This window comes from Bubalus kerabau, chromosome 13 (assembly GCF_029407905.1).
Source record: "Bubalus kerabau isolate K-KA32 ecotype Philippines breed swamp buffalo chromosome 13, PCC_UOA_SB_1v2, whole genome shotgun sequence".
Taxonomy (NCBI): Eukaryota; Metazoa; Chordata; class Mammalia; order Artiodactyla; family Bovidae; genus Bubalus; species Bubalus kerabau.
This window is the reverse complement of record NC_073636.1, coordinates 59,523,725-59,543,480: the sequence shown is the minus strand read 5'-3', so window position 1 is coordinate 59,543,480 and position 19,756 is coordinate 59,523,725. Positions and strand designations below refer to the sequence as shown.

Here is a 19,756-nt window from a genome sequence, read left to right as displayed (position 1 = left end):
TCACATCTGCAGTGACCATCTGACTTGCTGCGGACCAGTGGGAAGGAGGCCCTGCCATGTCCAGGGCAAGAACGCAACAGGCTTCTCGGATCTGCTCTGCTGCCCACTGGACTGGCAACCCTGACTCATCTACTGGAGAGAAGGCACGGAAGGGGAACAGGGCAGCAGCTGTGGAGGAGGAGGGTCTATGAGGGGAGAAAGAGACAGAAACCAAATCAGCCCTCACGGGAGGTGCATCTAGGGTGTTCCGGCCCCAGCCAAGCTCCCAGCTTCATTGGGGACTACAACAGACACTACCAATAGTAGAAAAACTGCCCGGCTGAGCCCTGCCCAAATTCCTGAGCAATTAAACGATTGTTGTTCTAGCCACCGCATTGTGGGTGGCTTGTTCACCACAGAGATAGAACCCAAACAACAGTCACACTGTTCAGAACAGAAAAATGGACAACTACCCTTAATCTATTGAGAGGGACAGACGAGTGAAAACAGAGAGCACACCCCACTGCTTCACAGCTCCATCAAAGCATGTACTTGTTGACAACGGGGATATATGGTATTAAGTAAGAAGGTGTCATAAACAGGATGTGTAACTTGCAAATTTCTGGGAAAATATAATATGCTAACATTGGTTAAGAAAAAAGAAATAGAAAATTTGAGTCAAGTTACTAAATATGTACTAGTGAATTGAAATAGGAGTAAAACACCTTCCCCAATCCACACCCAGATGCTTTGATACTGTATTTTTACCAAGTTCACCAAATTATTAAGAGAAAATTGCTTCTTATAAAAACTGGTCAAGAAAACACAAGAGGCAAATTGAGAAGCTATACTGTAAAGCTAGCATGATTCCAAAGGTGGAGAAGGCCAATTTGAACAGACATTTCTTTAAAGACACACAAATGGCCAGGGAACACACAGACAGAGGGTCAACATCATTAGCCATTGCTGCTGTTGTTTAGTCGCTAAGTCCTGTCCAGCTCTTTGCAACCCCATGGGCTGTAGCCCGCCAGGTTCCTCTGTCCAAGAATTCTGCAGGCAAGAACACTGGAGTGGGTTGCCATTTCCTACTCCGGAGAATCTTCCTGACCCAGGGATCGAACTAGCGTCACCTGTGTCTCCGGCATTGGCAGGTGAATTCTTTATTACTGAACCACCAGGAAAGCCCCTTAAACAGCACAACTCTGAATATACTAAAAACTAATGAATAGTACGTTTTACAAGGTTGACTGGATGATGGTATGTGAATTATATCTCAGTGAAGCCATATTTTAAAAAGTGAATAAAGCCAACCTAAGTTCAAAATATAGAGCACAGTGTCACGATGCTAACAGCTTTTTCTAATATGGCACACCTATACGTGGGGAACCTAAACACAAATACTCCGGAGCTGCAGCAACAGTTCCTTCTGAAGGGTGTTTCTCTCCTCTACACACACATCAACGTTGGCTCAAGTCAGCAAGCACCATCTGTTTCTGAAAGAAGTGAGACAGTACGAGTTTGAATATTTCCATGTTTTACTGGGTCAGCGGAGCAAACCCCGGCACGGTGGCTGGCCTGGCTTCACCTCCTCTTCGGTGTGGGGACAGTTCTGCCCACTCCTCCAGGCTCATAGAGGCAGCCGGGCTGGTGAACAAACTTAACCTTCCAATGAAAGAAACACCAGAAGACCCCAAAAGCAGATTTCTCCCCTCCCGAAACCCAGGCTCCCCCAAATCCTTGTTCTGTGTGAGGCACAAACCACCAGTGATCCCAACTCTGTGGCAGGGAGGGGTGTCAATATTTAACCACTGGCCTGGGGATAGAGTGGGCTTCCCTGGTGGCTCAGATGGCAAAGAGTCTGCTTGTCATACAGGAGATCTGAGTTCGATTCCTGGGTCAGGTAGATCCCCTGGAGAAGAGAATGGCAATCCACTCCAGTATTCTTGCCTGGAGAATTCCATGGACAGAGGAGCCTGGTGGGCTATGGTCCCTGGGGTCATAAAGAGTCTGAAACAACTGCGTACCTAACACTTTCACTTTTCACTGGGGTCAGAGTACTGCTGGGGCTTGCAGGCTCCCCCTCCCAGGGACACCCAGGAGAGCACCTGAAATCTAACCCACAGGGGGAAGCAGGAGGAAGCCCATGCCATCACCTGACCCAGTTTCCAGCATCTCAACCCACCTCCCTCTGGAAAGTCCTACTATGACAGAAAAGTGGATATTTTAAAATCTCCAGCGTAGGAAGGTGGAAAGTCCTTTCCTTTCCGCCCCTTCCCTGCCTTTTTTTTTTTTTTTCCGGCCCTGTGGTTCCTTAGAGACTATTTAGAGACTGTGATCTCAAGGAGGGCCTTTGCCCACAACCCATTCCTGGGGCAGTGGAGCCCCACGCAGGATGCAAGATGCCAACCACTCCACCCAGGGCCTCGGAGAAATCATTAACACTTTGCACACACTTAGCTCCTGGGAACACAAGCCTGAAAGTGGCAGGATGGGAAGCCTGAGGATTCCTCTGGCCCCTGGGCTCTGCAGGGAGGAGAGAGAGCTATGGTCCAGGGGCTGTGAGTGCATCTCACCTGAGGACAAGTAAACCCTGAGGAAGGACCCTCAGGGTGAGCAAGACAAAGGAAAGCATCAGATTCGAGGGGTGAGGCTGTCCAGGGAGGTCATTCCTTGAAAAGTGTCTCCTGAGGGAGGCCAGAAAGGTGAGCAGGGCTGATGAAGCTCAGGGAAGGAAGCGTGTTCCAACAGAGGGAACAGAATGTGCAAAATCTCATGAGAGAGGCAACCGTGGAGGGGCTGTGGGAGCTCGGTGAGCACAAGGGCGGGTGGTGGCACGAACCTGCAGGGCAGCCTCCAACCACGGGAAGGTTCCGATGCTGGGAGAGCTGGGTGGCTGGCAAGTTTTAAGCAGGGAATGGAAATAATTGGCTTTGGGTAGACTCTCCGTAGGGCTTCCCAGGTGGCTCAGTGGTAAAGAATCCACCTGCCGATGCAGGAAACTCAGGTTTGATCCCTGGGTTGGGAAGATCCCCACTCCAGTATTCTTGTCTGGAGAACCCCAAGGACAGAGGAGCCTGGCAGGCTACAGTCCATAGGGTTCACAAAGAGTCAGACACGGCTGAGCAACTAAGCACAGCACACAGACTCTCCCTCAGCCCTGTTCTGACCCTCACCCTCACCCTATGGCTCTTTGGGAAACTGCAGGGCTGGACATTTTACTTTTAAAACCCTACATGTTGTAAACGGTTTCTGGGCCTCGCGAACACTCCTCAGAAGGCAGTAAGCGATGGAGAGGCCAGAGCTTTCCCAGACTAATTCGATGTCACGGAGGGGGAGCAGGCGATGGCGCTGCTAAGGATGAGTCAGGCTGGGAAGGCAGCAGCCCCGCCACCATGCACCTGGAGTCGGCCCAGCCGGCAAACATCAGCCCTGCAGGGAAGCGGGGAAGGAGATCAAAGAAGCCCACAGAGGAAGTGGGGCGTGGCTGCCCTGAGGCTCTCGGTCCTGGGAGTGCCCCTCTGGGCAGGGGAGGACCCAGCCCAGATCCCAGCACCCCACTGGGCTTCAGGGAATGCCCCATCTCTCTTCCAAGTCACCCAGACAGTCCCTGGTGACCCCAGGACGGGAATATGAAGTCAGGGAGGTCCAAGGCTTTTTTTAAACATTTTTTTTTCTTAAGGCTGTGCCTATCCAGGAAGCCTAAAATTAAGTCATTTGGGGGAGAAAGGTGGAAAAATACACACACTAAAGCACAATATCCTCCCGCAGCCAGAGCACGAGTCACCAGCCCACAGCTTCCTCACCGCCAGGACTGTCTGTCTATCTGTCTCTGTCTGTCTCCCTCTTCTCTTCCCTTCCCCATCCACCTACCAGGGCATTCACAGGAGGGTCAAGGACACTCCTTCCCAGAGCCCACGAGGCCTATGTTATCAAAGTCAGGACACAGATCAGCAGCCATTAAGGTCTGGGTCTCTGTTGCCCCGTTTGCAAGAGGAAGGGTTGCAATTTGCCAAGCTCTCAGAAACAGTCTCCCACAAATAAAGTATTAAGAGAGGAAAATGAACAGGTTGAAGACCACAAAGTTCTGTATTCAAATAAGACCAGAAAGCACCAAGAGCAAGCACCAGAAGGCACTAAGAGATTTCACGATGCACATCAGCTCTTGAGAGGCTCTGAGAGATCCTGGACTATAAAGAAACTGTATATAGTTCTTTGGACTATAAAGAAAGCTGATCACTGAAGAATTGATGGTTTTGAACTGTGGTGTTGGAGGAGACTCTTGAGAGTCCCTTGGACTGCAAGGAGATCAAACCAGTCCATCCTAAAGGAAACCAGTCCTGAACATTCATTGGAAGGACTGATGCTGAAGCTGAAACTCCAATACTTTGGCGACCTGATGGGAAGAACTGAGTCATTGGAAAAGACCCTGATGCTGGGAAAGATTGAAGGCGGGAGGAGAAGGGGATGACAGAGGATGAGACGGTTGGATGGCATCATCGACTCAATGAACATGAGTTTGAAAAAGCTCTGGGATTTGGTGATGGACAGGGAAGCCTGGCACACTACAGTCCATGGGGTGGCAAAGAGTTGGACATGACTGAGCGACTGAACTGAGAGATCCTGCTGCAAAGCACTGTCTCCTCTGGCCATGAAGAGTGATTACAGAGGCTCTGAACTTAGGTACACATGCAGATCATGGGGGCCGGCAGTGGAGAGCGATGAGGACTGGAACTAAAAATGGGATGCAGCTACCAGCTGGAGAAAACAGCCAGGAGGTCTAAGTGGAGCTCAAGATTCCCCCCAGGGTAGATCATACTCTGAGGAGGTCAGGGATGTAGGATTGTGAAGTAGGGCTTTGGATCCTAGGAAAGTTGAAATCAAATCATAGCAGAGTGATCCTGGGAAGGCTCTTTTGTTTGTAAAGTGGGGATAGCAATGAGCACTATTCTAAGGATGCATTAACTGAGTACAGTTGAGATGCCTGCATGGAGCTGAAGGCTCAAGGCTCCGGGATACAGCAGAGCTCACTCACAACCACATCGTTCTGCCCCTCCAAGAGGCAGCAGTCTTAGAACAGGCCTGGCATGGAAACGGCCCATTGAACCCCATGATACCTAAGAGGCAAGTCCTGTTGTCCCTTTCACAGGAAGGAGAGTGAGGCTCAGGGGAGCTTACAGAGCTCCTGGGGTGGAGGGAGAGCAGCCACCTAGAGGAAGCTCAGCATCTTCTTTCCACCCTTCTGGCCCCTCCCTGATTCCATCCCCAGCAGCCCTGCTGGGCCTTCAGAACCTCCATTCTGAACAGATCACCGCCCTGCTCTAAGCCCTTTATTAGCTCTTAGAATAAGAAAGCCAAATTCCCCAGTGTTTCATGAAAAAGGAGAAGCTGTAACTGCTGGTCCAAACTGGAAACACTGGGGAGAAAAAGGAGGCACTGTTGACTCCAGGGGGGCATTCTGTCACCCTTCCTATAGGCTCTGGGGGGGTCTGGTCCCCCTCCCTCTCCAACACCTTCTGCCACCCCACTGTTCTTCTGTCTGCCCCCCAGGGCTCCAGCCACCCCAGCCTCCTTTCAAACTTTCATCTGGGCCAGATTCCGCCCACTCCAGGCCATGGTCCATGCTGTTCCCACTGCCTGGAACACTGTTCCCTGTCCTTTTTCCCCTGTCACACCTGGACACCCTGCAACCCCCCAGGGAAGCCCCTGCCTGATGGGCGCATCCTCTTCCAGCCTCACGGCCTCTCCTTTGCAGCACTCAGATTGGAGCTGAAATGTGCTCGTATGGTTCTCAGGTTTTCCTCTCACTCCAACACACTGTAAGCTCCTCGGCGGCAGGAACCAGTCCTGCTTTGCTCACCTCTGTTGGAGTCCCAGGATCTAGCAACCAACACAGCACACAGTAGGTTTCAAAGACCTTTGAATGAAGGTGCTGCTAACTGGAGTTTCGTTTCAGGCAGGGAGGTTTTCTGGTGTCACTTTCTGTAGTTTTATGTTACTCAAAAAAAGGAAGAGTGAGTGTTGTTTCTAATGATTCAAGTGCCTCTGGGCTTCTCTGGTGGCAAAGAGGTAAAGAATCCGCCTGCAGTGAAGGAGACATGGGTTTGATTCCTGGGTCGGGAAGATCCCCTGAAGGAGGAAATGGCAACTCACTCCAGTATTCTTGTGTCGGAAATTCCATGGACAGAGGAGCCTGGTGGGCTATAGTCCATGGGGTCACAAAGAGTCAGACACGACTGAGCAACTGAGCGCACACCCACACAGGTGTCTCCAGAGATGGATTTACCTCCACCTCCCTGGGCCTCAGGCCACCATCCACTCCATACCCACCGGGAGTCTTCTTCCAGCTCAGGGGCACCAGGCTGCCTGGTAACACAGGCTGGTCCATGCCCAGGCACCTCCACGTCCCCCACCTTGCACAGGGCCTGCCTGGGTAGTCACAGGGTGGCCAAACCGCCCCCAGCCCATCCCAGTTGGAGGCTGCCTGGCCGCCTAGGCTTCACCTCCTCCACTTCTGTGTCCTCAGCCCTCAGTCAAGATTAGCTCCTTGATCTGCATGTTGTCAGGAGAAAGCCAGAGGACACAGACGGGCAGGGGACCTCGACTAGGAAGAAAGTCAACCTCCAGTTTATTTTGGGACCCAACTCTTGTTCCTGCTTACTTAAGATTCCAGGGTTTGGGCCACAGAATTCCCAGAAAACTGGTGGTCTGGAATTCTGTTCACCCTGGGTATGATCCCTACAGAAACCAAACACTGAGAAGTGAGCCATGCTGGGGATTTCAGAGCTCAGAGGTGAGATATAAAGGCCCCTGGGTGCTCCCAGAACAACCAGGCCTTGTGGGGCACGTTGTGGAGCTCTGAGACGGGAAATCCCACGCGCCAGGCAGCTGCCTGCGTCTGGCATCCCGGGGGCGGGTGGGCGAGATGCCGAGCATGGGAGACTCATCTTTCGAGACTTTCCCCAGTTGCTCCATTTCCTCCAGCCTCCAGTTCCAGCCCGAAATAGCACAAGGTAAATTCAGCCTCCTTCACGCACACACTCAAGGAATAAACAAACACACTCATGTTGGGTCATCTTTCCTACCTTTTTTTTTTTCCCAAAAAAAAAAAGAACCACAGGCTGTTTTAAGATTCCAAACCCAGACGCAAAAAAAGTTAAGTGAAGCTGGGAAAAAGGAAATGAACTCAGCAATGGAGTTTGCAGACAGAGCAAGTGCTGTGAGGACCACAGTCCAGGTTTTCAAAAACAAAGACCAGATCGCGATGCAGAGCAGGGAGGGGTGCTAAGAGGTGACAGGGAGCGGGCAGGCTGAGGACACACCCCTGTGCCAGGCATCACACGTGCCTTATGCCACTGTACCCCTGCCAGCCCTACCAGGTGGGCACACTTGTCCTCTGTTACATTTTGTCCCTCCCCTAGGAGAAGATAAACGGTAAAGTATCTGCCTGCAATGGGGGAGATTCAGGTTCGATCCCTGGGTCGGGAAGATCCCCTGGAGAAGGAAATGGCAACCCACTCCAGTATGCTTGTCTGGAAAATCCCATGGACAGAGGAGCCTGGTAGGCTATAATCCTTGGGGTCACAAAGAGTCAGACACGACAGAGCGACTTCACTTTCTTTCTTTCAGGAGAAGATCCTGAGTCAAAGGCTTGAATGCAAGTGGTTTCTCTGAGAAGTGACCCCAGGAACCACCAGGAAGGGGGCGGGAAGTGAGGCAGGGATGGAAAGAGGTCAAAACATGGAACTGTGGGCATCTGGGGCTCACACCCGCCAGGCGCCCCCGGACACTGTCTGAACACAGCTCTGCATGGTACTTCCTGGGGCATGAGGAGGCTGGAGTTAACATCCACTTGCCCTTGCCCACCTGCGGCGGAAGGATGCTCCGAGGGCTTGACTCTGCAGTGGGTTGCCTGCATCCTGGGGTCAGAGAAAGCCCCGGGGCAGGAGAGGGCAGTGCCGAGCAGAAGCATCTAGACTGCGGCTCCAGCCAGCCGTCACAGGGAGGAGGCCTTGTCCCAGGTCACAGCTGGCAAGGTCAACACAGCAGGAGTGCCCATCCTGGGCAGCCAGGGACTCCGTCCCCGTGATGATCTATAGCGGGCACCTGTGGGCACAGGACCTTGGAGAGAAGACCCAGGGATGAAGGGGAAGCTGGTGGGCGGTCCCTCTTACAGGAATCAAGACTACAGACCTCATGGATTCTTCTCCTAGGAAGAAGGAGGGATGTGCCGCGAGCCCTGCACGTGTGAAAGTCACTCAGTCGTGTCCGACTCTTTGTGACCCCATGGACTGTACAGTCCATGAAATTCTCCAGGCCAGAATACTGCAGTGGGTAGCCTTTCCCTTCTCCAGGGTATCTTCCCAACCCAGGGATCGAACCCAGGTCTCCCGCATTGCAGACAGATTCTTTACCAGCTGCGCTACAAGGGGAAGCCCAAGAATACTGGAGTGGGTAGCCTTTCCCTTCTCCAGGGGATCTTCCCAACCCAGGAATTGCACCGAGGTCTCCTGCATGGCAGGTGGATTCTTTACCAGCTGAGCTGTGAGGGAAGCCTGCCCTGCATGTGTAATGCTGGGAGACGTTTTCCAGGGGCTCTGCTGGAAGACGCTCTCCAAGGAGACACCCCATTCTTCTTCCTTCGACAAGGACTGGCTTCTCTGGGAGCTGCTCCTTCGAACGCTTGTCCCACCTGAAAACCTGACTCACAAACCACCCCGCACCCCTATTCCCCTGGCCTGTGGACCCAACCCTGGAGGCAAAGGTTGAGCCCAAATCCCTCACCCACAGCATCAAGGGGAAATGAGACATCTGCTTTTGGACCCAAGTGTCATCTTTAAAAGTCCCTAACTAGGCTCTGAGGAAGAGCCGACAAAATTTAAAATCCTACCCCCTTTTAGGCTCTCATCATCTAGTTTTCACTCAAGAAGAGTAACCACAGGATGTGTGTCAGGCACCAGGGGTGCGATGGTCGAAGGCCCCAGAGGCCACAGGCTGAGGACCCGGCGATCTTGACCACCTGCGTGCAGATTTGGAGGATGTGGGTGTCAAGTTGGATTTTGAAAGAGGTCAGGTTGAGACAGATGAGCAACAGTAGCAAAGGATTATGACTAAGTGCTCTGTCTAAAGCTGGTTGATTGTCAAGGTCACCAGGAAAAAGCAAGGCATAAGAAACCCACAGGCAAGAGGTGCCCAAGGAGACGTGACGACCAAATGTCACGTGATGTCGTAGAGCGGAAGACGACACTGAGAAAAAAACAGGAAAACCTGGGTCAATTATTGACTTCAGTTCATAATAATAATGCGTCAACATTGGTTCCTTAAATATAGCAAATGCACCAAACTCATGAATGTCATTGGGCTTCCCAGGTGGCACAGTGGTGAAGAATCCATCTGCCAGTGTAGGAGACACAGGAGACACAGGAGCAGTCCTTGATGGGGAAGATCCCCTGAAGGGGGACATGGCAACCCACTCCAGTATCCTTGACTGGGAAATTCAGGACAAAGGAGCCTGTCAGGCTGCAGTCCCCCGGGTCACAAAGAGTCACACATGACTGAAGCAACTTAGCACACATGCATACACATGGGGGATCTTAGCTCCCTGACCAGGGATCGAACCATACCCCTGCAGTGGAGGGCAAAGTCTTAACCACTGGACCACCAGGGAAGATCCACTCCTCTACTTGCCTCCAAATGCCCAAAGCCCTGGGCACTATCGAGGGCAAAGAAGAAAATGGTGCTGTTGTAGGCTGGCAATTGGAAGACAAAGGAGGAGCCAATATTTGGAAGCATGCTGAGCATTTACCCAAGTGCCAACTTCCACCCTAAACTTGAAATAACCAAGGGCTTCCTTAGTCACGGTTGACTCCTTTAAAACATCCCCTTCCTGGTGAGCCTGCATTTCCCATCCTTACTGAGTTCACATCTGAACAGGCACTTTTCTTCCCAGCTACAGATGACCGCTCATGACCAAATTGAAAAATATTAATTCTCTCTGTCTCCTGCCAAAAAGGCTAAAGCAATTACAGGCCCTGATATGAAACACAGATGTTAATACATTTGGAAAAACAGACTCCTATGGACGAGCAGAGGTCCAAGTATGAAGTGCTTTTGGAATTAAAGCGCCGGGATCAAGTTATACAGCCAGCCCCCAATACTGAAGCCCATTCTTCCAAAATTCATTCCAGCATAGGGAACCCGGGGCCAGGGCATACAGGCTGACATGTCCCCTAGTTGCAAACAAGAACCAACCCACCCCTGGGTACCCACTGGCACACAAACTCAAAATAATATAATTATAATCATCAGAGGGAAACCTCCCTGGGATCGAAAAGTATTATAATTATGGGCAATTTTCACTTTTTGGAAATTGGGCTCAGATGCTGAAGAAAGATTGCAAGAGAGGTGTTCTCAGGTTTCAGTTCTGGAAGAAAGAACACATTGGAAGGTTTGTGAGGATGGACGGGCCCAAGGCTGGATGCTCGGGAAGCGAGAGAGGGGCACCAGCAGGTACCTGTTTCACATAGCCTTGTGCCAGCCGCTGCGCCTGGTGCTAAGACTCCTCGTGAAAGACGCTGCTACCGTCAGTCCATTCAGGAAGCCCACGGCTAGGAGGCTCGATCCCTCTAGCTCCATTCATGCTTATGTGTGTTGCTGAGCACCTACTGTATGCCAGGTTCCAGGCACACAAGATGGAACAGTGAGCAAAGCACACCAGACGCCTGTCCTCATGGAGAGTTCGTCCCTGGCTCTGCTTCTGGGTCACCGTGATGGTCTCCACACTCCCACTCAGATCTTCGCTGATGAGGCTCATGGGGGCTCACGAGCCGCCCGAGTCCATGCGGATCCCAAACCCTTGGTCTTTACTGACTGTCCCCACAGCATTTCTGAGACAAGCAGGGCAGCTCTTCTGTCCTCTCAACCTCAGTTCCCTTGTGCAGAAAATGTTACTCTCCCATTACCCAATTCCTAGGACTGCCATGAAGAGAAAGGGGTGTGTGTATCCACCAGCAGAGGAGGAAAAACAGATATGATCGGGGACAGATACAAACGTCCTTTCCTTAACCCCTGACCCACTACTGTGCTTCCATTCCCTTGCCTGCAAAATGGGGTGAATGGTGGTACCCCCCTTGGGGGCTTGGGATGGGAAGGACGGTGACAGCGCACTGCGTGCTCTGAGCAGTCAGCTTTGTCATCGTCACCGTCGGGCAAAGACAGACAACTCTTCTCTCAGTTCGGAGAGGCGTTACCCAAACCGGAGCGTGTAGATTACATCGCGAATTCGGAAGACATCGGCCAAACGAACAAGATGTAAAGAAGTGGCCCTTTCTATGAGGTGGGTCTGCAAGGGGCTGCCTCATGGGACACTTGATCACCTTGACCTTCGCATTCATTAAGCATTCAATCCATGCAGTGACAGGAACAGGGCAGAGAAGCAACTCCTTATAAAGGCTCCTCAGCATCTCTATTTGGAATCTCCTCTCCCAGAAAGGTGTCTCAGCTGCCACCTGCTCACTCTGGGGAATCCGACACCAGCAAAGCATTGTCCAGGGAGAGGAGGCAGGGCAGAAGTCTCCACCCTCACTGAATGGATGACAGGGCTCCCACAAGGTCCCTCAGATCCTCAAAGAAGCAGGAAAGAACAAGGACCAAGTCCACTCTGGGGATACTCAGACTTGTTACATCAGAATTCTGAGGGGGGTGGAGGGCGTTGGGGGAAGGAGGTGGACCCAGCACGTGAAATTTTACTTGATGCCTGGTTTTGAATTCCACCTTTAATGTGTGGCCTCAGGAAGGTCATCTGACCTCTCTGTGCCCCAGTGACCCCATCCACAAAATGGGAAAATAAGACATCCTGAGGATGTCATGAGGACTTAGAGAGGGCAACTTGGAAGCACTCGACGCAGAGAATTTGCCACCACTGACTTGTGTCTTGCCCTGTGAAGCCAGTTTGGGGATGAGTTACAAAAGGAAATGGAAGGCACAAAGGCTTTAAAAGGCACCAAGGCCCACACTGGCCCTGGTCCACAGGACAGGAGGCCAACAGACAAGTGGTCCTGGGCTGCAGAGCAAGGCAGGCCAACTGCGACTTGACCAGCACAACTTGAGCCAGACACAGCTTGTTCCACTCAGTGGGGGGACCGCTGGATGCAGGTTTTTTTCCAGTGCGATCCCTTTGGGCACGTGAGTAGACCCCAAGAGCCCCTGAGTCCTGCTGAAGCTGCTCTGAGCTGGGATTCGGAGGAGGCCCTGGAGGAAGGTGGCCAGGAGTGCCTGGGTGCCCTGGACCAGGCTGCTGTCCCCTGACTTTCTAGGACATTTCAGCCATGCCTGGATAGCCAGTGCTCCCTCTTTGCCCTCTGGGAAGCTGAACCAGCAACTCCCAAGAAAACAGCTCAAAAACCAGAGCTCACACCCTGGGGCGGAGGTGCTGTGGTGCGAGGTGAAAGCCAGGAGACGCAGAACCAGGCACGTAGGCCCTCTGTGGGGGCAAGAAAACTTCAGGAGCTCCCGGAAACCTCTACAAGCAGCGCCCGGCAGGACCTCTCCATTCAGCCTGCCCCTGCCCCTGTGCCACGGAGCAGTCAGTCAGTCAGGGCCTGGGCCACACTTGGGCTCAGTCCTCTGGGAAGGAGACAGTCTTCTCTGAGAGACCGAGCCAAGAGGAGTCCAGGGGCCTGGGCTAGAGGAAATCTCTCCCCCTTGCTCTCCTGGGCGTGTGTGGCGGCCCACAGAGGAGGGAGAAGAGAGAGCTCAGACAACTGTTCTCAGTTTGGGCTACACAGTGAATCACCTGGGAGTTTAAAAAATCCTAATGCCCAGCCGTACCCCAAACCTCAATCGTGTACTGAGTATGTACATACTTTGCGACCCCTTGGACAGGGCTCCTCTGTTCATGGAATTTTCCAGGCAAAAATACTGGATTGAGTTGCCATTTCCTCCTCCAGGGGATCTTCCTCACCCAGGGATTGAACCTGCGTCTCCTGCATCGGCAGGCGGATTCTTTACCATTGAGCCGCCTGGGAGGCCTGGTTATAAAGGTGATTCTAATGAACAGCCAAGGGTCAGGACCACAGCCGGGAACTGGGAGTCACCCTGTTTGAGCCTCTTTCCTCCAAGGTGCTGCTGTGACCAAGAACGCAAGCCCTGGAATCCAAGAGGCCTGAGGCTGAGTCCCAGCTCTGCCCTGTTGGAACTGTGGGGTCTCAGGTAAATAACCTCCCCTCTCTAAGCCAGTCGCTACACCTGGGAAATGGGGATATCAAGTCTCTGCAGGGTCATCTCCAAGGTCCTCAATGAAGGTGAAGTGCCCTGCGATGCGACCATGTCCCTCTGTCCACTGCTCACAGTGACTGAAGTCAGATAAGAAGATAATGAGCAGTCTCATTACCAAGTCCTGACACGACAGACTTGGGAAGGGTCTGATGACCCACTGCCCTAGGGCTGCCCCAGGGCATGGAGACTGCAGTGCTCTGCCCACAACACCCCCCGCCCCCAGCTCCCCATAGTAGGACGTCCTCTCCCCCAGCAGTTCCTCTCCCAGTTCTGTGCATCGCTTCCCCGGGAGCTTGTCAGACACACAGAAGCTCAGGCCGCACTCCAGCCATCTGACTTGGAACCTGCATTTTCACCGTGTCCCTCTGAGGTCACCCTCCCGGCAGCCAAAGTCCCTGAGACACACTGAGGGACATTTTTTATCCTGCTGCCAGCTTCATCTTGACTTTGGCAGTGATGGAGTCCCCACGAGGGGGTTCTGCTGGCCGGCTGCCGCCAGGGTGTCTCACTGACCAGCTGCATCTCCTACAGGTGGGGCAGGTCTGCAGGGACAAAGCGTGGACCCACAAGGAGAGGGGAGGGGAAGGGGGAGGCTGGAAAATGTCCAAGTTCCACAAATGAAACCCATGAGCTTTCGGGACCAACACCTTCACCCTGAGTTGGAACCAAAGCTAGAGCCAAAAGGGACAGAAGTGGCACCAGCTCCTGAAAGCCGAGCCCTACTGCCCAGCCCCTGGTCCAGGGTTCAGAAAAGGAGGGCAAGACTAATCCCTTAGCACCTCCCGCCACACCTCTTCCCCAGCAAGGCCACTGAAGCCAAGGCCACCTTCCCCAGACCTGCTTCTCAGCCCCCACTCCCCCTACAGCAGGCCAAGGGCGGCCCCAACACGCTTCTCCAGCTGCAAGCTGAGCCCGAGGGCCATGGAAGGCCTCCAGCTCGGCTCATTATCGGAATTTAATCTGGATTCCAAGAGATCAAGAGGACTCTGTGGAAAGTGGCTGCCACAGGGGGAGAGACGCTGAGGCCGACCCAAAGCCGGCTAATCCCCAGCACCCCAAGGGCTTTCCTGGAGCTCAGGCAGAGCCTCGCCAGATGTCCCAGCTCCAAGCTCCGCGCAGCTGGGCGGTCGGTGTCGGGGAGGCCACGACTCCCTTAGCAGAGAGAGCAGACAGCTACACAGCGAGGCGGTGGGGGTGGGAAGAGGGCTTCTCTCAGGGTCAGATCAGCCAAAGGCCTTCAGCTTGAAGAGGATGCATGACCCAGGCTGGGGAAATGCAAACTAGGGCTCCACCTCCAAGCAAGCTCAGGCCTACATCCCTATCAGATACTGCAGAATTAAGGGATTTAGCATAGATGGTAAAGGCAGTCCCACCCCCAAAACCCAGAGTCCTTCATTTTCCGAAGCAGGTCTCTGCATTCCCGGCGATGAAGGTGAGGATGGTAGTGGTGATGGTGAGGATGGTGATGGTGGTGAGGATGGTGATGGTGGTGAGGATGGTAGAGGCGATGGTGAGGACGGTGATGGTGGTGAGGATGGTGATGGTGGTGAGGATGGTAGAGGCGATGGTGAGGATGGTGATGGTGGTGAGGATGGTGATGTGGTGAGGATGGTACAGGCGATGGTGAGGATGGTGATGGTGGTGAGGACGGTGATGGTGATGCTTCTAATATCTGCTAAACCTTCACTGAGCACTTACTGTGTTCAAAGTAAATTTGTCAACTCCCTTTATCCTCACCACAAGCCTGGGAGGTAGGTTCAGTTATTATCCCCATTGTACAGAGGAGGAGGCTGAGCCTCTGAGGGGTTACTGCTTCCCAAGGCCACACTGGTACAGAGTGTCGGGATTTGAATCTATACTCTGGTTGTTTTTTTTTTCTTTGTTTGGCCATGCCTTGCAGCATGCAGGATCTTAGTTCCCCAATCAGGGCTGGAACCCACGCTGCACAGTGGGTGTGGAAGCACAGACTGTGTGGAAGCACAGTCTTAACCACTGGACTGCCAGGGAAGTCCCCAAATCTACACTTTAAAGAGCTGGACTGTCCTAGCTGAGGAATTTATGTCATAGGATCATTTTGATTCTGGATTCAAAAACAAAACCCACCCAGAAAAAAAGAATCAATAATTTTTTGAAAAAATTGTTTAACCTTTTAACTTTTGAAGAATGAGGGCCTTGCTTCTTTCTTTCAAGTACTATGGATAAGAAGTTTGGAAGTCTAAAGCAAGCAGCCCCTCCTGCCCACTGGCTGCCTCTGTCCACTCCCTGCTCTACATTATGCTTTGCACCTGCTGTATCATCCTATGTCGCCTCCTCTGTCTGAATCTCACCTCCTCGAGGGGCAGGGACTGGGGTCCGGTCACATCCACCACTACCCAACACACAGCAGGTGTTCAAACGCCTGCTGATGGAGAACTCGGTCTCCCAGCAAAGCCCCGAGGCCCCTGAGGCAGGAACGCAGAGCTGGGCTGAGTGTCCCCAGAGATGGCCTATGGCTAAGCTGCTCATCAAGACGACCTGCCACGCTGGCCACAGAGCCACTGACAGCTGTCCTGCCCATTCCTCTGCCAACCACAGTGACTCAGGCCTTCTCTCTTTCCTGGGCCTCCGGATTCACCCCACGGATCTCAGGCAGGGGTGAGGAGGTGGCCATTTCAAACTACGACGGAAACAGGTGCCCACGAAGACAGCAGGTTGACACAGGCAGAAAGACGAGGAGCTGCCGGCAACCACCGCAGAAGCCAGAGGCTGGTGTTTCATCTAAGCGAGGACCTGGTGGCCCACCCCACCCCGGCATCACTGCCTCCCTTGTGTCCTTCCAACACCCCATGCTTGCTAGTCTCTACCTCAAGACAGTGGCTCCTACAGTTCCCTGAGACACCCTCTCCTCACCCCATTTCAGATCCTTCTAGTCATTCAAACATCCCCAGCTCAGCAAGCCGTCTAGGAACACCAATCGCCTTATCAGGCCAGTGGGTCTACTTATTTGCTAAGTTGTTGACTGCCCATCTTCTTCACCCTATTATGGATGGAACTGTATCTCCTACAAACATACACTCCAGTCCTACTGCGGGGACCTCTGATTGGGACCTTCTTTGGAACTAGGGTCTTTACGAATGTAATTAGGTAAGTAATGAAGTCGTGCTGGAGCAGGGCAGCCCCTAAGCCAAGATGACTAGTCTCTTTATCAGAGGAGGAGAGGCATGCAGAGAGCACACAGAGCTGTGTGACAACAGAGGCAGAGACCAGAGCAGTGCGACTGAGAGCCAGGGATGCAGTCAAGGGCCAGCCTCTTCCAGAAGCTGGAAGAGAAAGGAAGGATCCGTTCCTGCATATGTTAGAGGAAGCACGGCCCTGCTGCCACCCGGATTTCAGACTTCCGGCCCCCAGCTCTGTGAGAGAGCACATTTCTATTGTTCCCAGCCACCCCATGTGTGGCGCTTTGGGAGGGCATTTAAAAATGCCCGATGGGAACTTCCCTGGTGGTCCAGTGGCTAAGACTTCGCCTTCCAACGCAGAGGGTGACAGTTCAGTCCCTGCTCTGGGAGTTAAGATCCCACATGACTCATAGCCAAAACAAAACAAAGCATAAAACAGAATTAATATTGTAACAAGTTCAATAAAGACTTAAAAAAAATTCATCCACATCAAAAAAAAAATTGAAAATAAAAAGTTGCCCAGCTTTGAGACAAGGTCCCTGCCCCCATGAGCTGGGCTGGTTTATCCTAGTGGTTTAACAGAGGTGGTTGAATAAGTGAATGGCTGGACTCCCATGGATCTCTCCAAACGCATTGGCCTCTGTGTCCTGTGGGGGAAGCTCGTGCCCACCAGCCCCCTCTTGCCATCACTGAGTCTCTGCTGCTCTTCCCAGCACATGGACGGGAGGGAGAAAGCCCCGCAGGTGCTTGGGGCACTAGTTGGGGTGCTCCTCACATCAGGGGCAGTGCCTGAGGACGCTCCAGTCCTGAAACAAGCTCCACCCACATCAGCAGCATCCCAGCTGACCCCAACGACCCGGCCAGGGAGGGGGAGCACATTCCTGCCTGGAGATCTTGGAGGAAGAGCCACCCAGGCGACACCAATCAACCATCTCAGCCCCGCTCAGCCAAACCCAGTTGGGGCAGCCACATTCCTGAGGTTAAACCTCTTGATGGAGGTTTCTGAGGCAGGTTTGGGGAGCCTGCCAGAAAGCTGGGCTCGAAGTTTGCACAAGTGGACCGATCAAGTGCCATTAACCAATAGCCTCTGGGAACCTGCCTCACCCCCAGTATATCAGCCTTCACTAAAAAAAAAGTCAAACATATGCTCTTGTTCAAGAGCCCCAGGAGCTTTGTGAGAGTATGGAGCAGACATATGTCACCCTTGGGGAAAGAACTCAATGCTTCTTGTTGTAATTGGGTCTGGGAGCCAGGGTCCAGCCTGCCAGGGTTAACTGGGGCTTCTGAGGGCCTTCAGCAAGATTTCGAGGTGAATGACAAGGCTGTCACTGCCTGCCCAGAACCACACCCACATTCCCTCCCCGCCAGAAGGGTCTGTCATCCTCTCCAGCAGGGGGGCAGTATAGGAAAGTGCAGACAAGTGGGGACCTTAAAATGCAGATATAGTCCACACTGAGCTGCCATTTGTCACCCATCAGACAGAGTGACAAAGATCAGAACGGTTTGATAAGACCACGTTCGGGAGCCCATAAGGGCCATAGGCTTCCTCTATGCAGCTGGTGGGAGTATAAACTGACATAACCTCCAAAGAGAACAGTTCAGCCAAATCTATCAGAGTTACTGACGTGTGGGCCCTCGACCCCACAATTCTGTTTCTAGAACTGTATCTGACTGATAGGCAAGTGTTGGCCGCACAGCCCATGCTGTTTATAATTCATAAAAATTGAGAGCTCAGCGTGTGCACACAGACAATTGGCTAAATACCTTCCAGCACAGCCCGCACGATGGGAGATGCATGGTGATGAGAAGAACAAGGATACCCCTGGGTAGTGATGTGAAAGGATTGACAAGGTTCACTGTCAAGATCATCAAGGTTTAGCAACAGACGTAGGTGCAGGAGACACTGCATGATGAGATACCATTTGTAAAAATATTTAAATGCACAAATATACTTGCTGATTTGAAAGAACTCAAGAAACTGGGGGCAGAGACAGTTAACTAAGGCAAAACACTGGAAACACTCAAGAAAAACTTGGTTTTCTAGTATTTAAGATGACCCCACCAAGTGACAGGGCTTGCCAAGCCAAATGTGCTAACAGGTTCCCTTTCCCACTGAAGAGGCCAGGACAGTCCAGCAGAAAGGAGGCACCCACACTGTCTTCCTTCCATTTATTACGATGAGTGGTAGGGAGGGGGAGGTCTGACATCCCAAGATGTCCAACACTCAGCCACTGGGTAGCACGACCTAGGTCGCGTCTACCTCCGGACTTCAGAATGTCCCTGTTAGGGAAATGTTCCAGCTCATTCTCTTAACCTTCTCACCCCTTGGAGGACTTTGAAACAAAACTAAAAGGTCTCAAGAAATTAAAGTCTTTCAACAGAAGCTTCCGGTCCCTGACCTCAAGATTCTTGGAAGGCTAAGAGTTCTCTGTCTGTTTATTTTTCATTTGTGGATTTTTATCCCCTAAACATTTCATTACAAACAGCCACTTTCATTGGTGGCGTTACATCACATGTTGGGTTTCAGTGATGTGTGGGAGATAGGCAGACTGTCAAAAATGCTTCTTCCTCCTCTTCATCCCCCTAAAGACACACTGACCCAGACAGACGACCCATAAATATCCATAGGGGGCCACGCAACCGCAGGCTATTCCTAACCCAACCTGCTGATGGTGATAGTTTTAAGAAATAGCGACATACACCATTGTTGTTGTTTAGGCACTAAGTTGTGTCTGATTCTTTGTAATCCCATGGACTGTAGCCTGCCAGGCTCCTCTGTCCATGGGATTTCCCAGGAAAGAACACTGGAGTGGGTTGCCATTTCCTTCTCCAGGGGATCTTCCTGACCCAGGGACTGAACCCACATCTCCTGCATTGGCAGGTGGATTCTTTACCACTGAGCCACCAGGGATGCCCAACCTACACCATACACTTTCTCTAAAAAAGATAAACAGCCTGGCATGTGGTTGGTGCTCCCCCAGTCAATCCAAAAGGAAATCAATCCTGAATATCCCTTGGAAGAACTGATGCTGAAGCTCTAATACTTTGGCCACCTGATGTGAAGAGTTGACGCATTAGAAAAGACCTTGATGGTGGGGAAGATCAAGGGCAGGAGGAGAAGGGGGCAAGAGAGGACAAGATGGTTGGATGGCATCACGGACTCAACGGATATGAGTCTGAGCAATCTCCAAGAGATAGTAAAGGGCAGAGAAGCCTGATGTGCTGCAGGCCATGGAGTCACAAAGAGTCAGACACGACTGAGTGACTGAATAACAATAACATGGGAAGTAGCCACGACAGACCGTGCCTCATCCTCTGCCGCTGCCTCCTCTCAGGAGGAGCTCAGGACC

The 19,756-nt window shown here is 52.3% G+C and overlaps 1 protein-coding gene across 2 annotated transcripts in view; it reads right to left on the bottom strand.

The window, feature by feature from the left end:
* Window positions 1-19,756, bottom strand: part of BMP7 (bone morphogenetic protein 7) — an 84,575-nt gene that overhangs the window by 32,099 nt on the left and 32,720 nt on the right. The window lies entirely within an intron of this gene.